Source organism: Callithrix jacchus, chromosome 13 (genome assembly GCF_049354715.1).
Source record: "Callithrix jacchus isolate 240 chromosome 13, calJac240_pri, whole genome shotgun sequence".
Taxonomy (NCBI): domain Eukaryota; kingdom Metazoa; phylum Chordata; class Mammalia; order Primates; family Cebidae; genus Callithrix; species Callithrix jacchus.
The window spans coordinates 109,174,359-109,189,877 of NC_133514.1; positions in this window are offsets into that span (position 1 = coordinate 109,174,359).

The window sequence follows — 15,519 nt, forward strand, 5'->3', positions numbered from 1 at the left end:
GCTTGAACCCGGGAGGTGGAGGTTGCAGTGAATGGAGATTGTGCCATCGCACTCCAGCCTGGGTGACAGAGAGACCATGTCTCAAAAAATTAAAACAGCAACAAAAAAGGATTAGCAGTATCAACTGAAAATAAAAATAATAGCAAGACCCTCGGGAGTGAATAGGACATGATGATGAAATTAGTTCTACGTGTTGTAGAGACCAAATGCAGAACAGTTGTAAAGAGGAAGCCCGAGGCCCTGAAAGCCTGTTTGGAGAATGTCTCAGTGTGGCCCACTGAGGTCAGACACACTGTCCAATGTGGATCACACAGTAGGCCTCAGCTTGCTTTCAGGCCTACTTGCTGCCTACGCTTTTCAGCTTTTGGCAAATTATCCTGATTCTACTTCATAATACACCCATTGTTCATCCTGTCTGTTTTTTAACTTTTCTGACCTCTATATTTTCTTGAGTTCATCTGATTCAGATCTGTATCACTAAACCCAGAGATCTGAGGTTCTTCATTAATTGAACATATATTAAAGATTAAATTACCTCATCAATATATTTCATGAACAGTAGTTTTTTAATGTCTTAAACTTTAACAACACCTCTACTTTTAAAATGGAAATACATTGGCAATTTTCTATAAAGATTCACCCTTCTTGAGAATAATGATTTCATCTTCCCTAATGATAAGCCAACATTCAGGTCATTCTAACATTAATTTTGTGATATGAATCTTTTAAATTCAAATAAACTCCATCCTACACAAAATTCAATAAAGTCATATGATTTCTCTCTGGGTGATAGGTCTCTTAGTAAAGAAAACTTAACTTTGAAACATCTTTCAAACAATTTTCATTATTTTGTGTGACCCTACAATTATGAATGCAAGGTCACGCGAGAAAAAGCAAACAGCCTTTCTAAGTTAGCAAAACTTTAAATGTGAACTTACATAATTTGTCAGATTGTATTTTGTTTTATCTTCTTTAAAACATTTTCAAACTTTGCCAATTTATAATTTGAGGATTTTAAATGTGTCAAACAAAAGTAAGACTCCCCTGGGGGGAAAGCTGTGAGTAGCTAGTCTAATAGGAGATATTTCTTATGTCTTTGAAATACAGTCTAAGTCAACTTTTACTGGCCCTAGTGATTCATATCTGTATTCTTTTAGATATCTAATGATAGCTTTTAGATTTAGTATCCATTATAAATTAATCTGGTCTTCCCAGAATTCAGTTCTTACTATATCATTTCACTTCCTTTTGAAAAAGTCACTGGAAGAAAAATAGTTGAACATGATATAAAACTATATATTATAATCCCAATTTGAATGTTAACTTTCTATTGTTTAATTAATTTATGTAATTAGGCTACTCTTTCTATTCTGAAAATTCAAAAATTATCAGACTTAGAAAATATAGATTGACTTTCATTCTGATAATAGTATAACTTTCTGCAAGTTTGTATTTTATGTTCTTCAAAATCATTATTTAAATCTTAAGGTATATATTAGTGTAACTAAAATAGTGTTTTATACATAAATATAATTTTTGTTTTTGATACATTTTTAAATTTATTTTCTGATTTTTATTAAACATAATTAGTAATACACTACTATTACTTTGACTTATAGTTCTTTTAAAGTAAAGCTGTCTATAGGCAAAAAATGTATATATAAAATTTTATAGGATTTTCCCCTAGATTATTGGCTTTTTTGTTATTAAACAACCTTTCATAATTTTCCGTATTTTTTCTCTTTTGATTTTTATTGGATATTTTGAATGATCTCTTTCAGTACAATGAAATTAAATATAATATTGGAGTTTGTGACCTCTCACTTTGAGTCTTCAGCCTGACTTCTACCTCAACCCCGACAACTTGATATAATCATACCATGTCGAATAGACATTTACAACTTAATTTGATTAGATTCAAAGTCGTGATTCCTTCTCATCAACTGTTTTTTTATAGTGTTCTTTGTCATAGACAAATGGTAAATGGTCCCACATCTGTTTACTAACACTGCAATATTCAAGTCATCCTCAGTAACATCACTATTATATTCCATACTGATATCTTCAGAAAATATTACTATATTTAATGCACCATTTCAATCGAATCAAAATCTTTCTATTATTTTTAATTTTATTTTTAAACAATTTTGGTGGTTACATAGTTGGTGTGGTTACAGAGTATATGAGATATTTTGGCACAGGCATACAATGGGTAATAATCACATCAGGGTAAATGAGGTCTCTGTCATTTCAAGCATTTATCCATTCTTTGTATTATCAAAATATCCCATTATACTCTTTTAGTTATTTAAAATGTACAATAAATTATTGTTGGCTTAACCACCCTGTGGTCATATAGATCTTATCCAGTCTGTCTATTTTTGGACCGACTGACTAGCCCCGCTTCCTCCAACACTCACTATACTTCCCAGCCTCTGGTAACTATCATTCTACTCTCTATGGCCCAGAGTTTAATTGTTTTAATTTTATTTTGGCTCCCACAAATAAGTGAGAAATGTGCAGCTTGACTTTCTGTGCCTGGCCTATTTCACTTAACATAATGACCGCTAGTTCCACTCATGGTGTTGCAAATGACAGGATCTGTTTTTGTTTTTTGTTTTCCGTTTTTGACGGATTAGTATTCCATTGTGTATCTGTACCACATTTTTTTTTTATCCATTTGCCTATTGATGGACACTTAGGTTGTTTCCAAATCGTGGCTATTGTGAATAGTGCTACAGGAAACATGGAGTGTAGGTATCTATTTGATATACTGATTTTTTTTCTAGTACCTGCCTAAGAGCGGCATTGCTGGATCTTATGGCAGTTTTTTTTTAGTTTTTTCTTAGGAACTTGCAAACTGTTCTCCATAGTGGTTATACTAACTTACATTCCCACCAACAGGGTATGAGGGTTCCCTTTTCCCTACATTCTCACCTGTCTTTTGTTTAAAAGTCATTTTAACCGGCGGTGAGATGATATCTTACTGTATTTTTGATTTGCATTTCTCTAATTATCAGTGTTGTTGAACACTTCATACATACTTGTTTGCAATTTGTATGTCTTCTTTTGAGAAATGTCCATTCAGCTCTTTTGTCCATTTTTAAGTCAAATTATTAGATTTTTTTTTCCTTTTGGCTTGTCTGAGCTCCTTATATATTCTGGTTATAAACCTTTTGTCAGATAAATAGCTTGCAAATATTATCTCTCAACCTCATTCTGTAGGATGTCTGTTCACTTTTTTATAGTTTCTTTTGCTGTGCAGAAGCTGTTTTAACTTGATGTGAGCCCATTTGTCTAATTTGCTTTGGTTGTCTGTGTTTGTATAATATTACTCAAGAAATCTTTGACCATCCCAAAGTCCTGAAGAGTTTCCCCAATTTTTGCTTTTAGTACTTTAATAGTTTGAGGTCTTTGATTTAAATTTTTAATTCATTTTTATTTATCATTGATCTTTGGGAGTTTGATTATTAAGTGTTTTGCGGTAGTCTTATTTTGGTTGAATTAGCTGTTGTTCTCTAACTTTCTTGTGCTTGAATATTGATATCTTTCTCTGGGTCTGAAATGATCTCTGATATTGTCCCTTTGAATAAACTTTCTGCCTTGAGATCTGTCTCTATCTCCTCTCTAAGGCCAGTAACTGTTGGATTTGGCCTTTTGAGGATATTGTCAGGATCCCGTAGGCATGCTTTTTTGTTTCTTATTATTTTCTTGTCTCTCCTGACTGTGCATTTTCAAATAGCATGTCTTCAAGCTTTCTAATTCATTCTTCTGTTTAATCAGTTCTGGTAAAAGATCTGACACCTTCTTCAGTGTGTTGATTCATTCTTCAGCTCCAGAATTTCTCCTTGGTTTTTAAAAATTATTTCTATCTCTTTGTTAACTTTATCTTATGGGATTCTGAATCTCTTCCCTGTATTACCTTGGATTACACTGAGATTTCTCAAAACAACTATTTCTAATCCTCTATCTGAAGGGTCGTTTATCTCTGTCTCTCCAGGATTGGTCCCTGGTACCTCATTCAGTTCATTTGGTAAGGTAATTTTTTTAATAGATTATCTTGATGTTTGTGGATGTTTTTACATATCTGGAGATTGAAGACTTAAAGACTTGAGTCTTGTGATCTAAGTCTTTGGTCACTGCAGATTTTATTTGCTTTATGGGACACTCCAAGCTCAGTAATGCTATGATTCTTGTAGACTCATAGGTGTGCTATCTTGGCAGTCTAGATCTGGAAGAATTCCCTAGATTACCAGGCAGGGTCTTATTTTCGTCACTTACTCTTTCCCCCTAACAATTAGAGTCTCTTTCTCTGCTGAGCTGCTTAGAGCTGGGGTGACACAAGGGATCCCGTGTCCAGCACCACTGGGACTGTGCTAGGTAAGAAGCCAGTGCAGCACTGAGTCTTGCCCAGCGCCTGTAGTGGTTACTGCCTGATCACTTCTATGTTCACTCAAGGTCCATGGACTCTACAATTAGCAGGTGGCAAATACAGCCAGGCTTTTGTCCTTCCACTCAGGGTAGTGAGTTTCCCACAGCCCAGGGTGGGTTTGGGGATGCCAACTGGGAATGACCAGCTGGAGTTAGAAACCTTGGGAATCTACCTGTTACTTTATTCTACTGTAGATGGACTGGCACCCAAGCCATAAGACAAGGCACTTTTTTTTCAAAACTTTTTCTTTCCAATATCTTAATTTCATTATCTTTTATTTCTTTGCATCTCCAACTTGACAGAGGATCTAAATTCTGTATATTGTTAACGTTAGAGCTATTCTGCCGAATTCTTTGTCTTATACTAAGAATGTGAAAATCATTCTAAAATTAATTATTATGATACTATTTAGCGCTGTACAAATATATCCAAGCAGTTGTAATGCTTAATTCTATCTATAGGATAGTATACTATTCTGGAAAATGGTGGGCTTTCTACATGTCATAAACAATTTTGTTTTAAGTACCTGGTTCTGGCTTGCTATGTAAAATCTTCTCCATGAGTGATTAAATTCATCAATGAATGGACAAAGGCCATTGGTGTGCATGAGATATACCAGTTAAGATTTCAGTATCTGAGGAACACATTTTAACTCCGTAAGTAAGTAATTGCATCACTTTGAAGCAATTATTTGCCTTTTTCATAACTTTGACACCACAATAATGAGTATGAAATTAATAAAATAAACTGTTACAATGAGGATAAAATGAGACAACAAATTAAGTGTTTAAGACAGTGCTTGGTAACTAGTTAATATTCATTAATTGTAAAATATTATTAAATAAATGTAATGTTCATATGCAAAAGTAAGTCTAATGGAAGAAGATATCAAGCAACATTTAATAACAGGGAAAATTTTCTTAATCATGCATAGAAAATGCCTTTTTATGATTTGATAATTGTCCGCTAAGTTTGTATGATAATTGATTGACCCATCCCTATAAAGTTTAAATATCTCATTAATATCTAAATTAATTTTATCAAGATTAATAAAGTTTTAAAAATATGTAACTTGCTATTATTCTCATTCTAAATATGTCAAACAAATAAGACATAAAGCTTTCTTACTAAGATTTGTGAGAGACTGTCTATTGGTTTGTACTTTTTTTTTTTTTTAGGAAGGAGAGCGTAATTTGAAATATCAACAAGTTAAGAAAATCTATGGCAATTTGAAGAAAATCAACTCAATATTTCAATTTAATGAGTGAAAAACAGTTTTGAATAAGCCCAATTGACAAAGGCATATTTTTCCAATTAGTACATATATTACAGGTAGAAATGGTTATTCAGCATAGTTTTGAATGTGGCCTGAAGCAAATATTGAGATCACAGTTGAATAAAGAGCAATTTTGGTGTAAAGTTGGAATGCTTAGAAAATTGAGCTTGATTATAATCATTCCTCTAATCACATTTAAAACTTTTCCTAATGAATAGATGGGGGAATTAGAAAAATAAAGAATGAAAAAGCAATTTATTTTAAAAATATTTTTTAAATTATTTATAGCCCTCAAATTGATACTTTCTAGTTTATTATTATAACTCCTTTCACCTCTTAATTCAGAAGTGAGACATGTATTAATATTATACATTGAGTAATTAATTCATTACAAATAACATTTTGCAGATGCCTTGTCTAACTCTTCCAATTCAAGGGCAATACCCTTGCTTTCAGAAGGGATCACGTTATAGAAGGATAAAGAACACGGAAGTAGAGAGTCTAAGAATTAAATTCCATCTCCTAAACCTTCTAAGGGCAAGATGTTAGGTGTATCTATTATTATTTATGAACTGATTATTGTAAGAGTCTCAATTTCCTTTACATGAAATTGAGGTATTTTATTATTATGTGTGATAAGATTTGAATCCTAAACACATGTAAAAATTGTAGTACATAGAAATGTTCACTATCTTTGAATTTTTTTCCTCACACATAGCAGTGAAGAATGAATAATCAATGACAGAGAATGAAATTAGATGTGGTAGACCATATAGTATGGTCCTAAGATCCATTGATTCGACTTCTGAATGATAAGGTCAGTGGTCTCCAACCTTTTTGGCACTGGGGACCTGTTTCATGGAAGACAATTTTTCCATGGAATGGTGGTAGTGGTAGTTTCGGGATGAAACTGTACCGTTTCAGAGCATCAGGCATTAGTTAGATCTCATAAGAAGTGTGCAACCTAGATCCCTCAAACCTAATGCTACTCTGATCTGACAGGAGATGGAGCTTAGATGGTAATGCTCGCTGGCCTGCCACTCACCTCCTGCTGTGCAGCCCTGTTCCTGACAGGCTACATACTGGTACCAGTCTGTGGCCTCGGGGACGGGGACCCCTGATTTAGGGTGTTGCCTAACAAACTTACATGAACATTAAATTCTGAAAAGCCCTCTAAAAGTTTGAAGCCTGGCTTTTCTCTTTCTTCCATTTTTATAATTTTAGATGTTTATACCCCTTTTTTCAGAATATTTGATTTTTATGTAAATATTGAAAGGTTCAAAGTTTGCCATTTTGCTATGTATTTTCTATTTTTCCTATTTATCGCTTCTTTGTTCCCCTTTCATGCTTTCTTTTGGGTTGAGTGCTTTTTATCATTTCACATCGTTCTTACTATTGAAATTTGTGTATTACATGATTAAGTAGTTGCTCTATACAAGTTTACATTATGCACTTTTAACTTACAGCAGTATTGTGCCAATCATTAAATAATTTTACAAATAATATAATAAACTTACTTTATAGCTAAAGATCTAATTTGAAGGTAAAAATAAAAAAGATATAGCATGTTCATGCTTTTCATAGTTTCTTGGAGTCTTGTCTATTGACTCTAGTATGTGTGTTCTCCATTCAACTGCTTCTGCTGCCTGTGATTCTCTTGATCATGGGTCACATATTTCTGCTTATTTTATGTTTCATATATTTAAATTATATTTTGAATGTCAGGGGTAAAGGAATAGTAGAGTGTGAAATAACCCTCTTTCAGTAAACTACCCTACAGATCCGAGGCATACTTTTCTCTCATTGAACAGGGTTTGGGCTCTGTTGTAGCTTAAGTTAGATTCAACATACCACAGGCTTCAAATATTTTGAAGGCAGGCCTGGGACTTTGCATAAACAAAGAGTCAGAATATATCCAAAGGTATCTTCATGCTTTGCTGTGCTGATAGTTTCCAAATAGATTATCCCTCTACTTTACAACCCATGTATAACCAAAGGCTGAATAATATTCTCTTGTATTTAGTTATATCTTATGTTTTGATTTAGTCTGACAAACTCTGTGTATTAATTATTTAGCCTATTAACATTTATTGTAATTATTGATATTGTTGGTTTTTATAGCTGCCATTTTCCTTTTTGTTTTCTATATTTTTCACGTCTGTTTTCTTGATCTGTGTTCCTTTAGTGCTGTTTCTTTATAAAGAATATATTTTAGTGTACTACTTAAATTTGTTAACTTTTTAACTGTATAATGTTTAGTCATTCATTTAGTGGTTGATTATGGAATTGTGATATACTTTTCAATTTATGCCAATCTACTTTGGGTTAATATTGACTTAATTTCAGCAAAATATAGCAGCTCTCTCCCATTATAAGTTCACTTTCACTCACTTCTTTATGTTGTTATCATATATATTCTCTCTGTCTATCTTATCTATAATAAACCTAAAATGCTTTACTGTAATTATCATAAAATGCAATTTCACTTTTTGAATAAATTAGAAGAAAATACAGCATATGTTTCTTAACATTTATATTTACTAAAATAATTATTATTTCTGCCACTCTTTCTTTCTTTTATGGATTTGAGTTCCTCTCAGGAACTGTTTTATATGTTTTATATAAAATAAGAATTTATTTTTGTCTTCCTGTAGGGTGGTATCATAGCAATGAGTTATTGTTTTTGTTTATCTGTAAATGCCTTATCTCACCTTCACTTTTGATGATCACAGTATTCTTGGTTGATGTCTTTGTTTTTTCTCTTGCTTCCAGGATGGTTAACATGGTAATCCACTGTCTAATTACCCACAATGTTTCTAAAGAGAAGAAAGTGGTTAATTGTTCACTTCCATGTCTGATAATCCTATCTTTCCTCCTTTCTGTTCCTTTTTTTTTTTGTCATGCTTCAATCTACATTTTATTTGGTTTTATTTTTCTTGCATTTTAGGTTTTGGGGTACATGTGCAGAACATGCAAGATAGTTGCATAGGTACACACATGACAGTGTGTTTTGCTGCCTTCCTCCCCTTCACCCACATTTGGCATTTCTCCCCAGGCTATCCCTCCTCAGATCCCCCCCCACCCCGCTGTCCCTCCCCTATTCCCCCCAATAGACCCCAGTGTGTAATACTCCCTTCCCTGTGTCCACGTGTTCTCATTGTTCATCACCCACCTATGAGTGAGAATATGCAGTATTCCATTTTCTGTTCTTGTTTCAGTTTGCTGAGCATGATGTTCTCCAGATTCATCCATGTCCCTACAAAGGACACGAACTCATCATTTTTTATTGCTGCATAATATTTCATGGTGTATATGTGCCACATTTTCCCAGTCCAGTCTATCATCGATGGGCACTTGGGTTGGTTCCAGGTCTTTGCTATTGTCAACAGTGCTGCAATGAACATTCGTGTGCATGTGTCCTTATAGTAGAACGATTTATAGTCCTTTGGATATATACCCAGTAATGGGATTGCTGGGTCAAATGGAATTTCTATTTCTAAGGCCTTGAGGAATTGCCACACTGTCTTCCACAGTGGTTGAAATTTGTCTTTGTATTTTGATGTCAGAAGCTCATGATGAGGCTAGGTGTATTTCTTTCTTTTTGTTTTTTTTTCCCCCCTCCTTGGATATAAGTATTAAAGTTTCCCATCAAACCTGAGAAGCATTTGCTTATTTCTTCTTAAATATAGTTACTATTCCTTTTTCTCTTTCCTTCTATTTGAGGCTTTAATTACATGTATCTGGGTACTCTTTATATTGTCCTGTAGGTCTCTCATGCTCTGTTCATTTTTCTTCAATCTTTCTTCTTATTTAAATCAGATAAGTTTTATGGTACTACCTGTAAGTTCACTGTTCTTTCTTTGGCTATTTTAACTCTCTTGTAAAATACATTTATTTTTAGTATTTTAAAACAATTATAGTTTTCGTAATTTTTATTTCTAGAATTTCATGTGATTCTTTTAAAAAATACGTTTCTCTATGGATAGTTCCCATTTATTAAAATATTTTATTCATATATTTCTTACATCTCTAATTATAATGTTATTTAATTCCTTGGGTTTTCTAATAACAACTATTTTATAGTTTATTTTTTATTTTTTGCTGCTGAATTCAATATCTGGTCCCATTTAGAGTGAGCTTATATACACTTATTTTTTTACAAAAGTGAGCTGCTCTTTTGTACATATTTACATATCCCCTAATTTTTAATAGAATGCATGAATGTTAGAATATATGAATAATAGAATAGAATAATATTAATAGAATGCATGAATCTGCAACTCCAGATTCTGATGTTCCCCCATGTTACCTTTTACTTCATTAATTTTTCATGTTTTGCCTGGATTAAAAACTCTAAGATTTGTCCTTCCATGATATGTAGCTACTTATAGCTTTGTCTTTTTCTGTTGCTGTTTTTTAAATTTGTTTTTCATTTTTATCCAAGCTTCCTAGAGATGTCTCTACGTCTGTATATCTTAGTGAACAGTCGCTGATTAGAGATGAGTCTCTGCTCAATCAGCTCAAGTTTGTAAATCTTCCACCCTCTGTCAATTCATCTGTCAATTGTGTGAGAAGCACATTCAGAGTACTGCCAGTTCTCCAAACTGACCTGGCTTTAACTGTCTGCCCTGTTCCTGCTCTATGCAGATGCATGCTTCACCAGTTGGCCGGGCACTTGTGGAGAGCTTATCTAATAAGATTCTCTGATTTTTACAACCTCTCAATACATTTCTAAATTGTGTGCTATTTAAGTCAACCAGGACTTCAAACTTGGGCTAGAGTTGTGCTTTCTACAATTTTATTATTTTACTTTTCCTAAAAGTTCTGTTGAATAAAATTTTTATGTTTTTTTTTTTTTAATTTTTAATTTTTTATTGCATTTTAGGTTTTGGAGTACATGTGCAGAACATGCAAGATAGTTGCATAGGTACACACATGGCAGTGTGTTTTGCTTCCTTCATCCCCTCACCCACATTTGGCATTTCTCCCCAGGCTATCCCTCCCCAGATCCCCCGCCACTGTCCCTCCCCTATTCCCCCCAATAGACCCCAGTGTGTAGTACTCCCTTCCCTGTGTCCATGTGTTCTTACTGTTCATCACCCACCTATGAGTGAGAATATGTGGTGTTTCATTTTCTGTTCTTGTGTCAGTTTGCTGAGAATGATGTTCTCCAGATTCATCCATGTCCCTACAAAGGACATGAACTCATCATTTTTGATTGCTGCATAATATTCCATGGTGTATATGTGCCACATTTTCCCAGTCCAGTCTATCATCGATGGGCATTTGGGTTGGTTCCAGGTCTTTGCTATTGTCGACAGTGCTGCAATGAACATTCGTGTGCATGTGTCCTTAAGGTAGAACGATTTATAGTCCTTTGGATATATACCCAGTAATGGGATTTCTGGGTCAAATGGCATTTCTATTTCTAAGGCCTTGAGGACTCGCCACACTGTCTTCCACAATGGTTGAACTAATTTACACTCCCAGCAACAGTGTAAAAGTGTTCCTATTTCTCTACATCCTCTCCAGATTTTTTAATGATTGCCATTCTAACTAGCGTGAGATGGTATCTCAGTGTGGTTTTGATTTGCATCTCTCTAATTACCAGTGATGATGAGCATTTTTTCATAAGTTTGTTGGCCTCATGTATGTCTTCTTTTGTAAACTGTCTGTTTATATCCTTTGCCCATTTTGGGATGGGCTTGTTTGTTTTTTTCTTGTAAATCTGTTTGAGTTCTTTGTAAACTCTGGATATTAGCCCTTTGTCAGATAGGTAAATTGCAAAAATTATTTCCCATTCTGTTGGTTGCCGATTCACTCTAGTGACTGTTTCTTTTGCTGTGCAGAAGCTGTGGAGTTTGATTAGGTCCCATTTGTCTATTTTGGCTTTTGTTGCCAATGCTTTTGTTGTTTTGGTCATGAAGTCCTTGCATACTCCTATGTCCTGAATGGTTTTGCCTAGATTTTCTTCTAGGGTTTTTATGGTGCCAGGTCTTATGTTTAAGTCTTTAATCCATCTGGAGTTAATTTTAGTGTAAGGTGTCAAGAAGGGGTCCAGTTTCTGCTTTCTGCACATGGCTAGCCAGTTTTTCCAACACCATTTATTAAACAGCAAGTCCTTTCCCCATTGCTTGTTTTTGTCAGGTTTATCAAAGATTGTATGTTTGTAGATATGCTGTGTTGCCTCCGATGCCTCTGTTCTGTTCCATTGATCTATATCTCTGTTTTGGTACCAGTACCATGCTCTTTTGATTACTGTAGCCTTGTAGCATAGTTTGAAGTCCGGTAGTGTGATGCCTCCTGCTGTGTTCTTTTTGCTTAGAATTGACTTGGCTATGTGGGCTCTCTTTTGGTTCCATATGAAGTTCAAGGTGGTTTTTTCCAGTTCTGTGAAGAAAGTCAATGGTAGCTTGATGGGGATAGCATTGATTCTGTAAATTACTTTGGGCAGTATAGCCTTTTTCACGATATTGATTCTTCCTAACCATGAACATGGAATGTTTCTCCATCTGTTTGTGTCCTCTCTTATTTTGTTGAGCAGTGGTTTGTAGTTTTCCTTGAAGAGGTCCCTTACATTCCTTGTAAGTTGTATTCCTAGGTATTTTATTCTTTTGTAGCCATTGTGAATGGCAGTTCGTTCTTGATTTGGCTCTCTTTAAGTCTGTTATTGGTGTATAGGAATGCTTATGATTTTTGCACATTGATTTTATATCCTAAGACTTTGCTGAAGTTGCTTATCAGTTTCAGGAGTTTTTAGGCTGAGGCGATGGGGTCTTCTAGGTATACTATCATGTCGTCTGCAAATAGAGACAATTTGGCTTCCACCTTTCCTATCTGAATACCCTTTATTTCTTTTTCTTACCCAATTGCTCTGGCTAGAACTTCCAGTACTATACTGAATAGCAGTGGTGAGAGAGGGCATCCCTGTCTAGTGCTGGATTTCAAAGGGAATGCTTCCAGTTTTTTCTCATTCAGTATGATATTGGCTGTTGGTTTGTTGTAAATAGCTTTTATTATTTTGAGATACGTTCCATCAATACCGAGTTTATTGAGGGTTTTTAGCATAAGGGGCTGTTGAATTTTGTCAAAGGCCTTCTCTGCGTCAATTGAGATAATCATGTGGTTTTTGTTTTTGGTTCTGTTTATGTGGTGAATTACGTTTATAGACTTGTGTATGTTGAACCAGGCTTGCATCCGCAGGATGAATCCTACTTGATCATGATGGATAAGCTTTTTGATGTGCTGTTGCAATCAGCTTGACAATATTTTATTGAAGATTTTTGCATCTATGTTCATCATGGATATTGGCCTGAAATTTTCTTTTCTTGTTGAGTCTCTGCCGGGTTTTGGTATCTCTTTGTGTGTCTGGTAGAATTTGGCTGTGAACCCATCTGGACCTGGGCTTTTTTTGTGAGGTAGGCTCTTAACTGCTGCCTCGACTTCAGACCTTGTTATTTGTCTATTCATAGTTTCGGCTTCCTCCTGGTTTAGGCTTGGGAGGACACAGGTGTCCAGAAATTTATCCATTTCTTCCAGGTTTACTAGTTTATGTGCATAGAGTTGTTTGTAATATTCTCTGATGATGGTTTGAATTTCTGTGGAATCTGTGGTGATTTCCCCTATATCATTTTTTATTGCATCTATTTGGTTGTTCTCTCTTTTCTTTTTTATCAGTCTGGCTAGTGGTCTATTTTGTTGATCTTTTCAAAAAACCAGCTCTTGGATTTATTGGTTTTTTGAAGGGTTTTTATGTCTCTATCTCCTTCAGTTCTGCTCTGATCTTAGTTATTTCTTGTCTTCTGCTAGGTTTTGAGTTTTTTGGAAACATGCACAAGTTTCAACAGCTGAATTGACCAAGGAGAAGAAAGGATATCAGAAGTTGAAGACCAACTCAATGAAATAAAATGAGAAGCCAAGATTAGAGAAAAAAACACAAAAAGGAATGAACAGTCTCCAGGAAATGTGGGACTATGTGAAGAGACCTAATCTACGTTTGATAGGTGTACCAGAATGTGACAAAGAGAATGAATCCAAGCTGGAAAATACTCTTCAGGATATTATCCAGGAAAATTTCCCCAACCTAGCAAGACAGGCCAATATCTAAGTCCAGGAAATGCAGAGAACACCACAAAGATACTCCACAAGAAGAGCAACCCCAAGGCACATAATCGTCAGATTCACCAGGGTTGAAATGAAGGAGAAAATGCTAAGGGCAGCCAGAGAGAAAGGTCGGGTTACCCACAAAGGGAAACCCATCAGACTCACAGCAGATCTCTTGGCAGGAACCCTACAAGCCAGAAGAGAGTGAGGGCCAATATTCAACATCCTTAAAGAAAAGAACTTTCAACCCAGAATTTCATATCCAGCCAAACTAAGCTTCATAAGTGAAGGAAAAATGAAATCCTTTGTGAACAAGCAAGTACTCAGAGATTTTGTCACCACCAGGCCTGCTTTACAAGAGCTCCTGAAAGAGGCACTACACATAGAAAGAAACAACCAGCACCAGCCATTCCAAAAACATACCAAATACTAAAGAGCATCAACAAAATGAAGATTCTACATCAACTAATGGGCAAAACAGCCAGCTAGCATCAAAAATAGCAGTATCAAATTCACACATGGGCTAAATGCACCAATCGAAAGACACAGACTGGCAAATTGGATAAAAAGCCAAAACCCATTGGTGTGCTGTATCCAGGAAACCCATCTCACATGCAAGGATACAGAAAGGCTCAAAATAAAGGGCTGGAGGAAGATTCACCAAGCAAATGAAGAGCAAAAAAAAGCAGGAGTTGCAATTCTCATCTTCGATTAAATAGACTTTAAAGCAACAAAGATCAAAAGAGAAAAAGAAGGACATTACATAATGGTAAAAGGATTGATATAACAAGAAGAGCTAATGATCCTAAATATATATGGACCCAATACAGGAGCACCCAGATAAGGCAAGTCCTCAATGACTTACAAAGAGACTTAGACTCCCACACAATAATAGTGGGAGACTTTAACACTCCACTGTCAATATTAGACAGATCAACCAGACAGAAAATTAACAAGGATACCCAGGGCTTGAACTCAGACCTGGAACAAGCAAACCTGATAGACATTTACAGAACTCACCACCCCAAATCCACAGAATATGCATTCTTCTCAGCAGCACATCACACCTACTCTAAAATTGACCACATAATTGGAAGTAAAGCACTCCTCAGCAAATGCAAAACAACTGAAATCATAACAAACAGTCTCTCAGACCATAGTGCAATCAAGTTAGGACTCAGAATCCAGAAACTAACTCAGAACTGCACAGCTTCATGGAAACTGAACAAGTGGCTCTTAAATGTTGATTGGATAAACAATGAAATGAAGGCAGAAATAAAGAAGTTCTTCGAAACCAAAGAGAATGAAGACACAACATACCAGAATCTCTGGGACACATAGAAAGCAGTATCTAGAGGAAAATATATGGCAATAAATGCCAATATGAGAAGAGTGGAGAGATCCAAAATTGACACCGTTTCGTCAAAATTGAAAGACCTTTGTTTTAAATTAACTTAGCCACCTATCTCTGTCCAATAAAGTTTCTCGTTTCTATGGCCATCTCCACTTGTAAAACTACCATTTCTGCCTGCTTAACTAGAAATTAGGTGGATGGAAGCAGGCCTAAGCAAGAAGGCCGAACATAACTGCAATACTTAACCAAATATACAGATATTTTTCATTCATAAATGCTTCCCAACTTGTTTTTGTCTAGAGCACTAAAATTTTTTTTGACATTTTTGTACTAGCTTTGTGGAAGATGATTTGT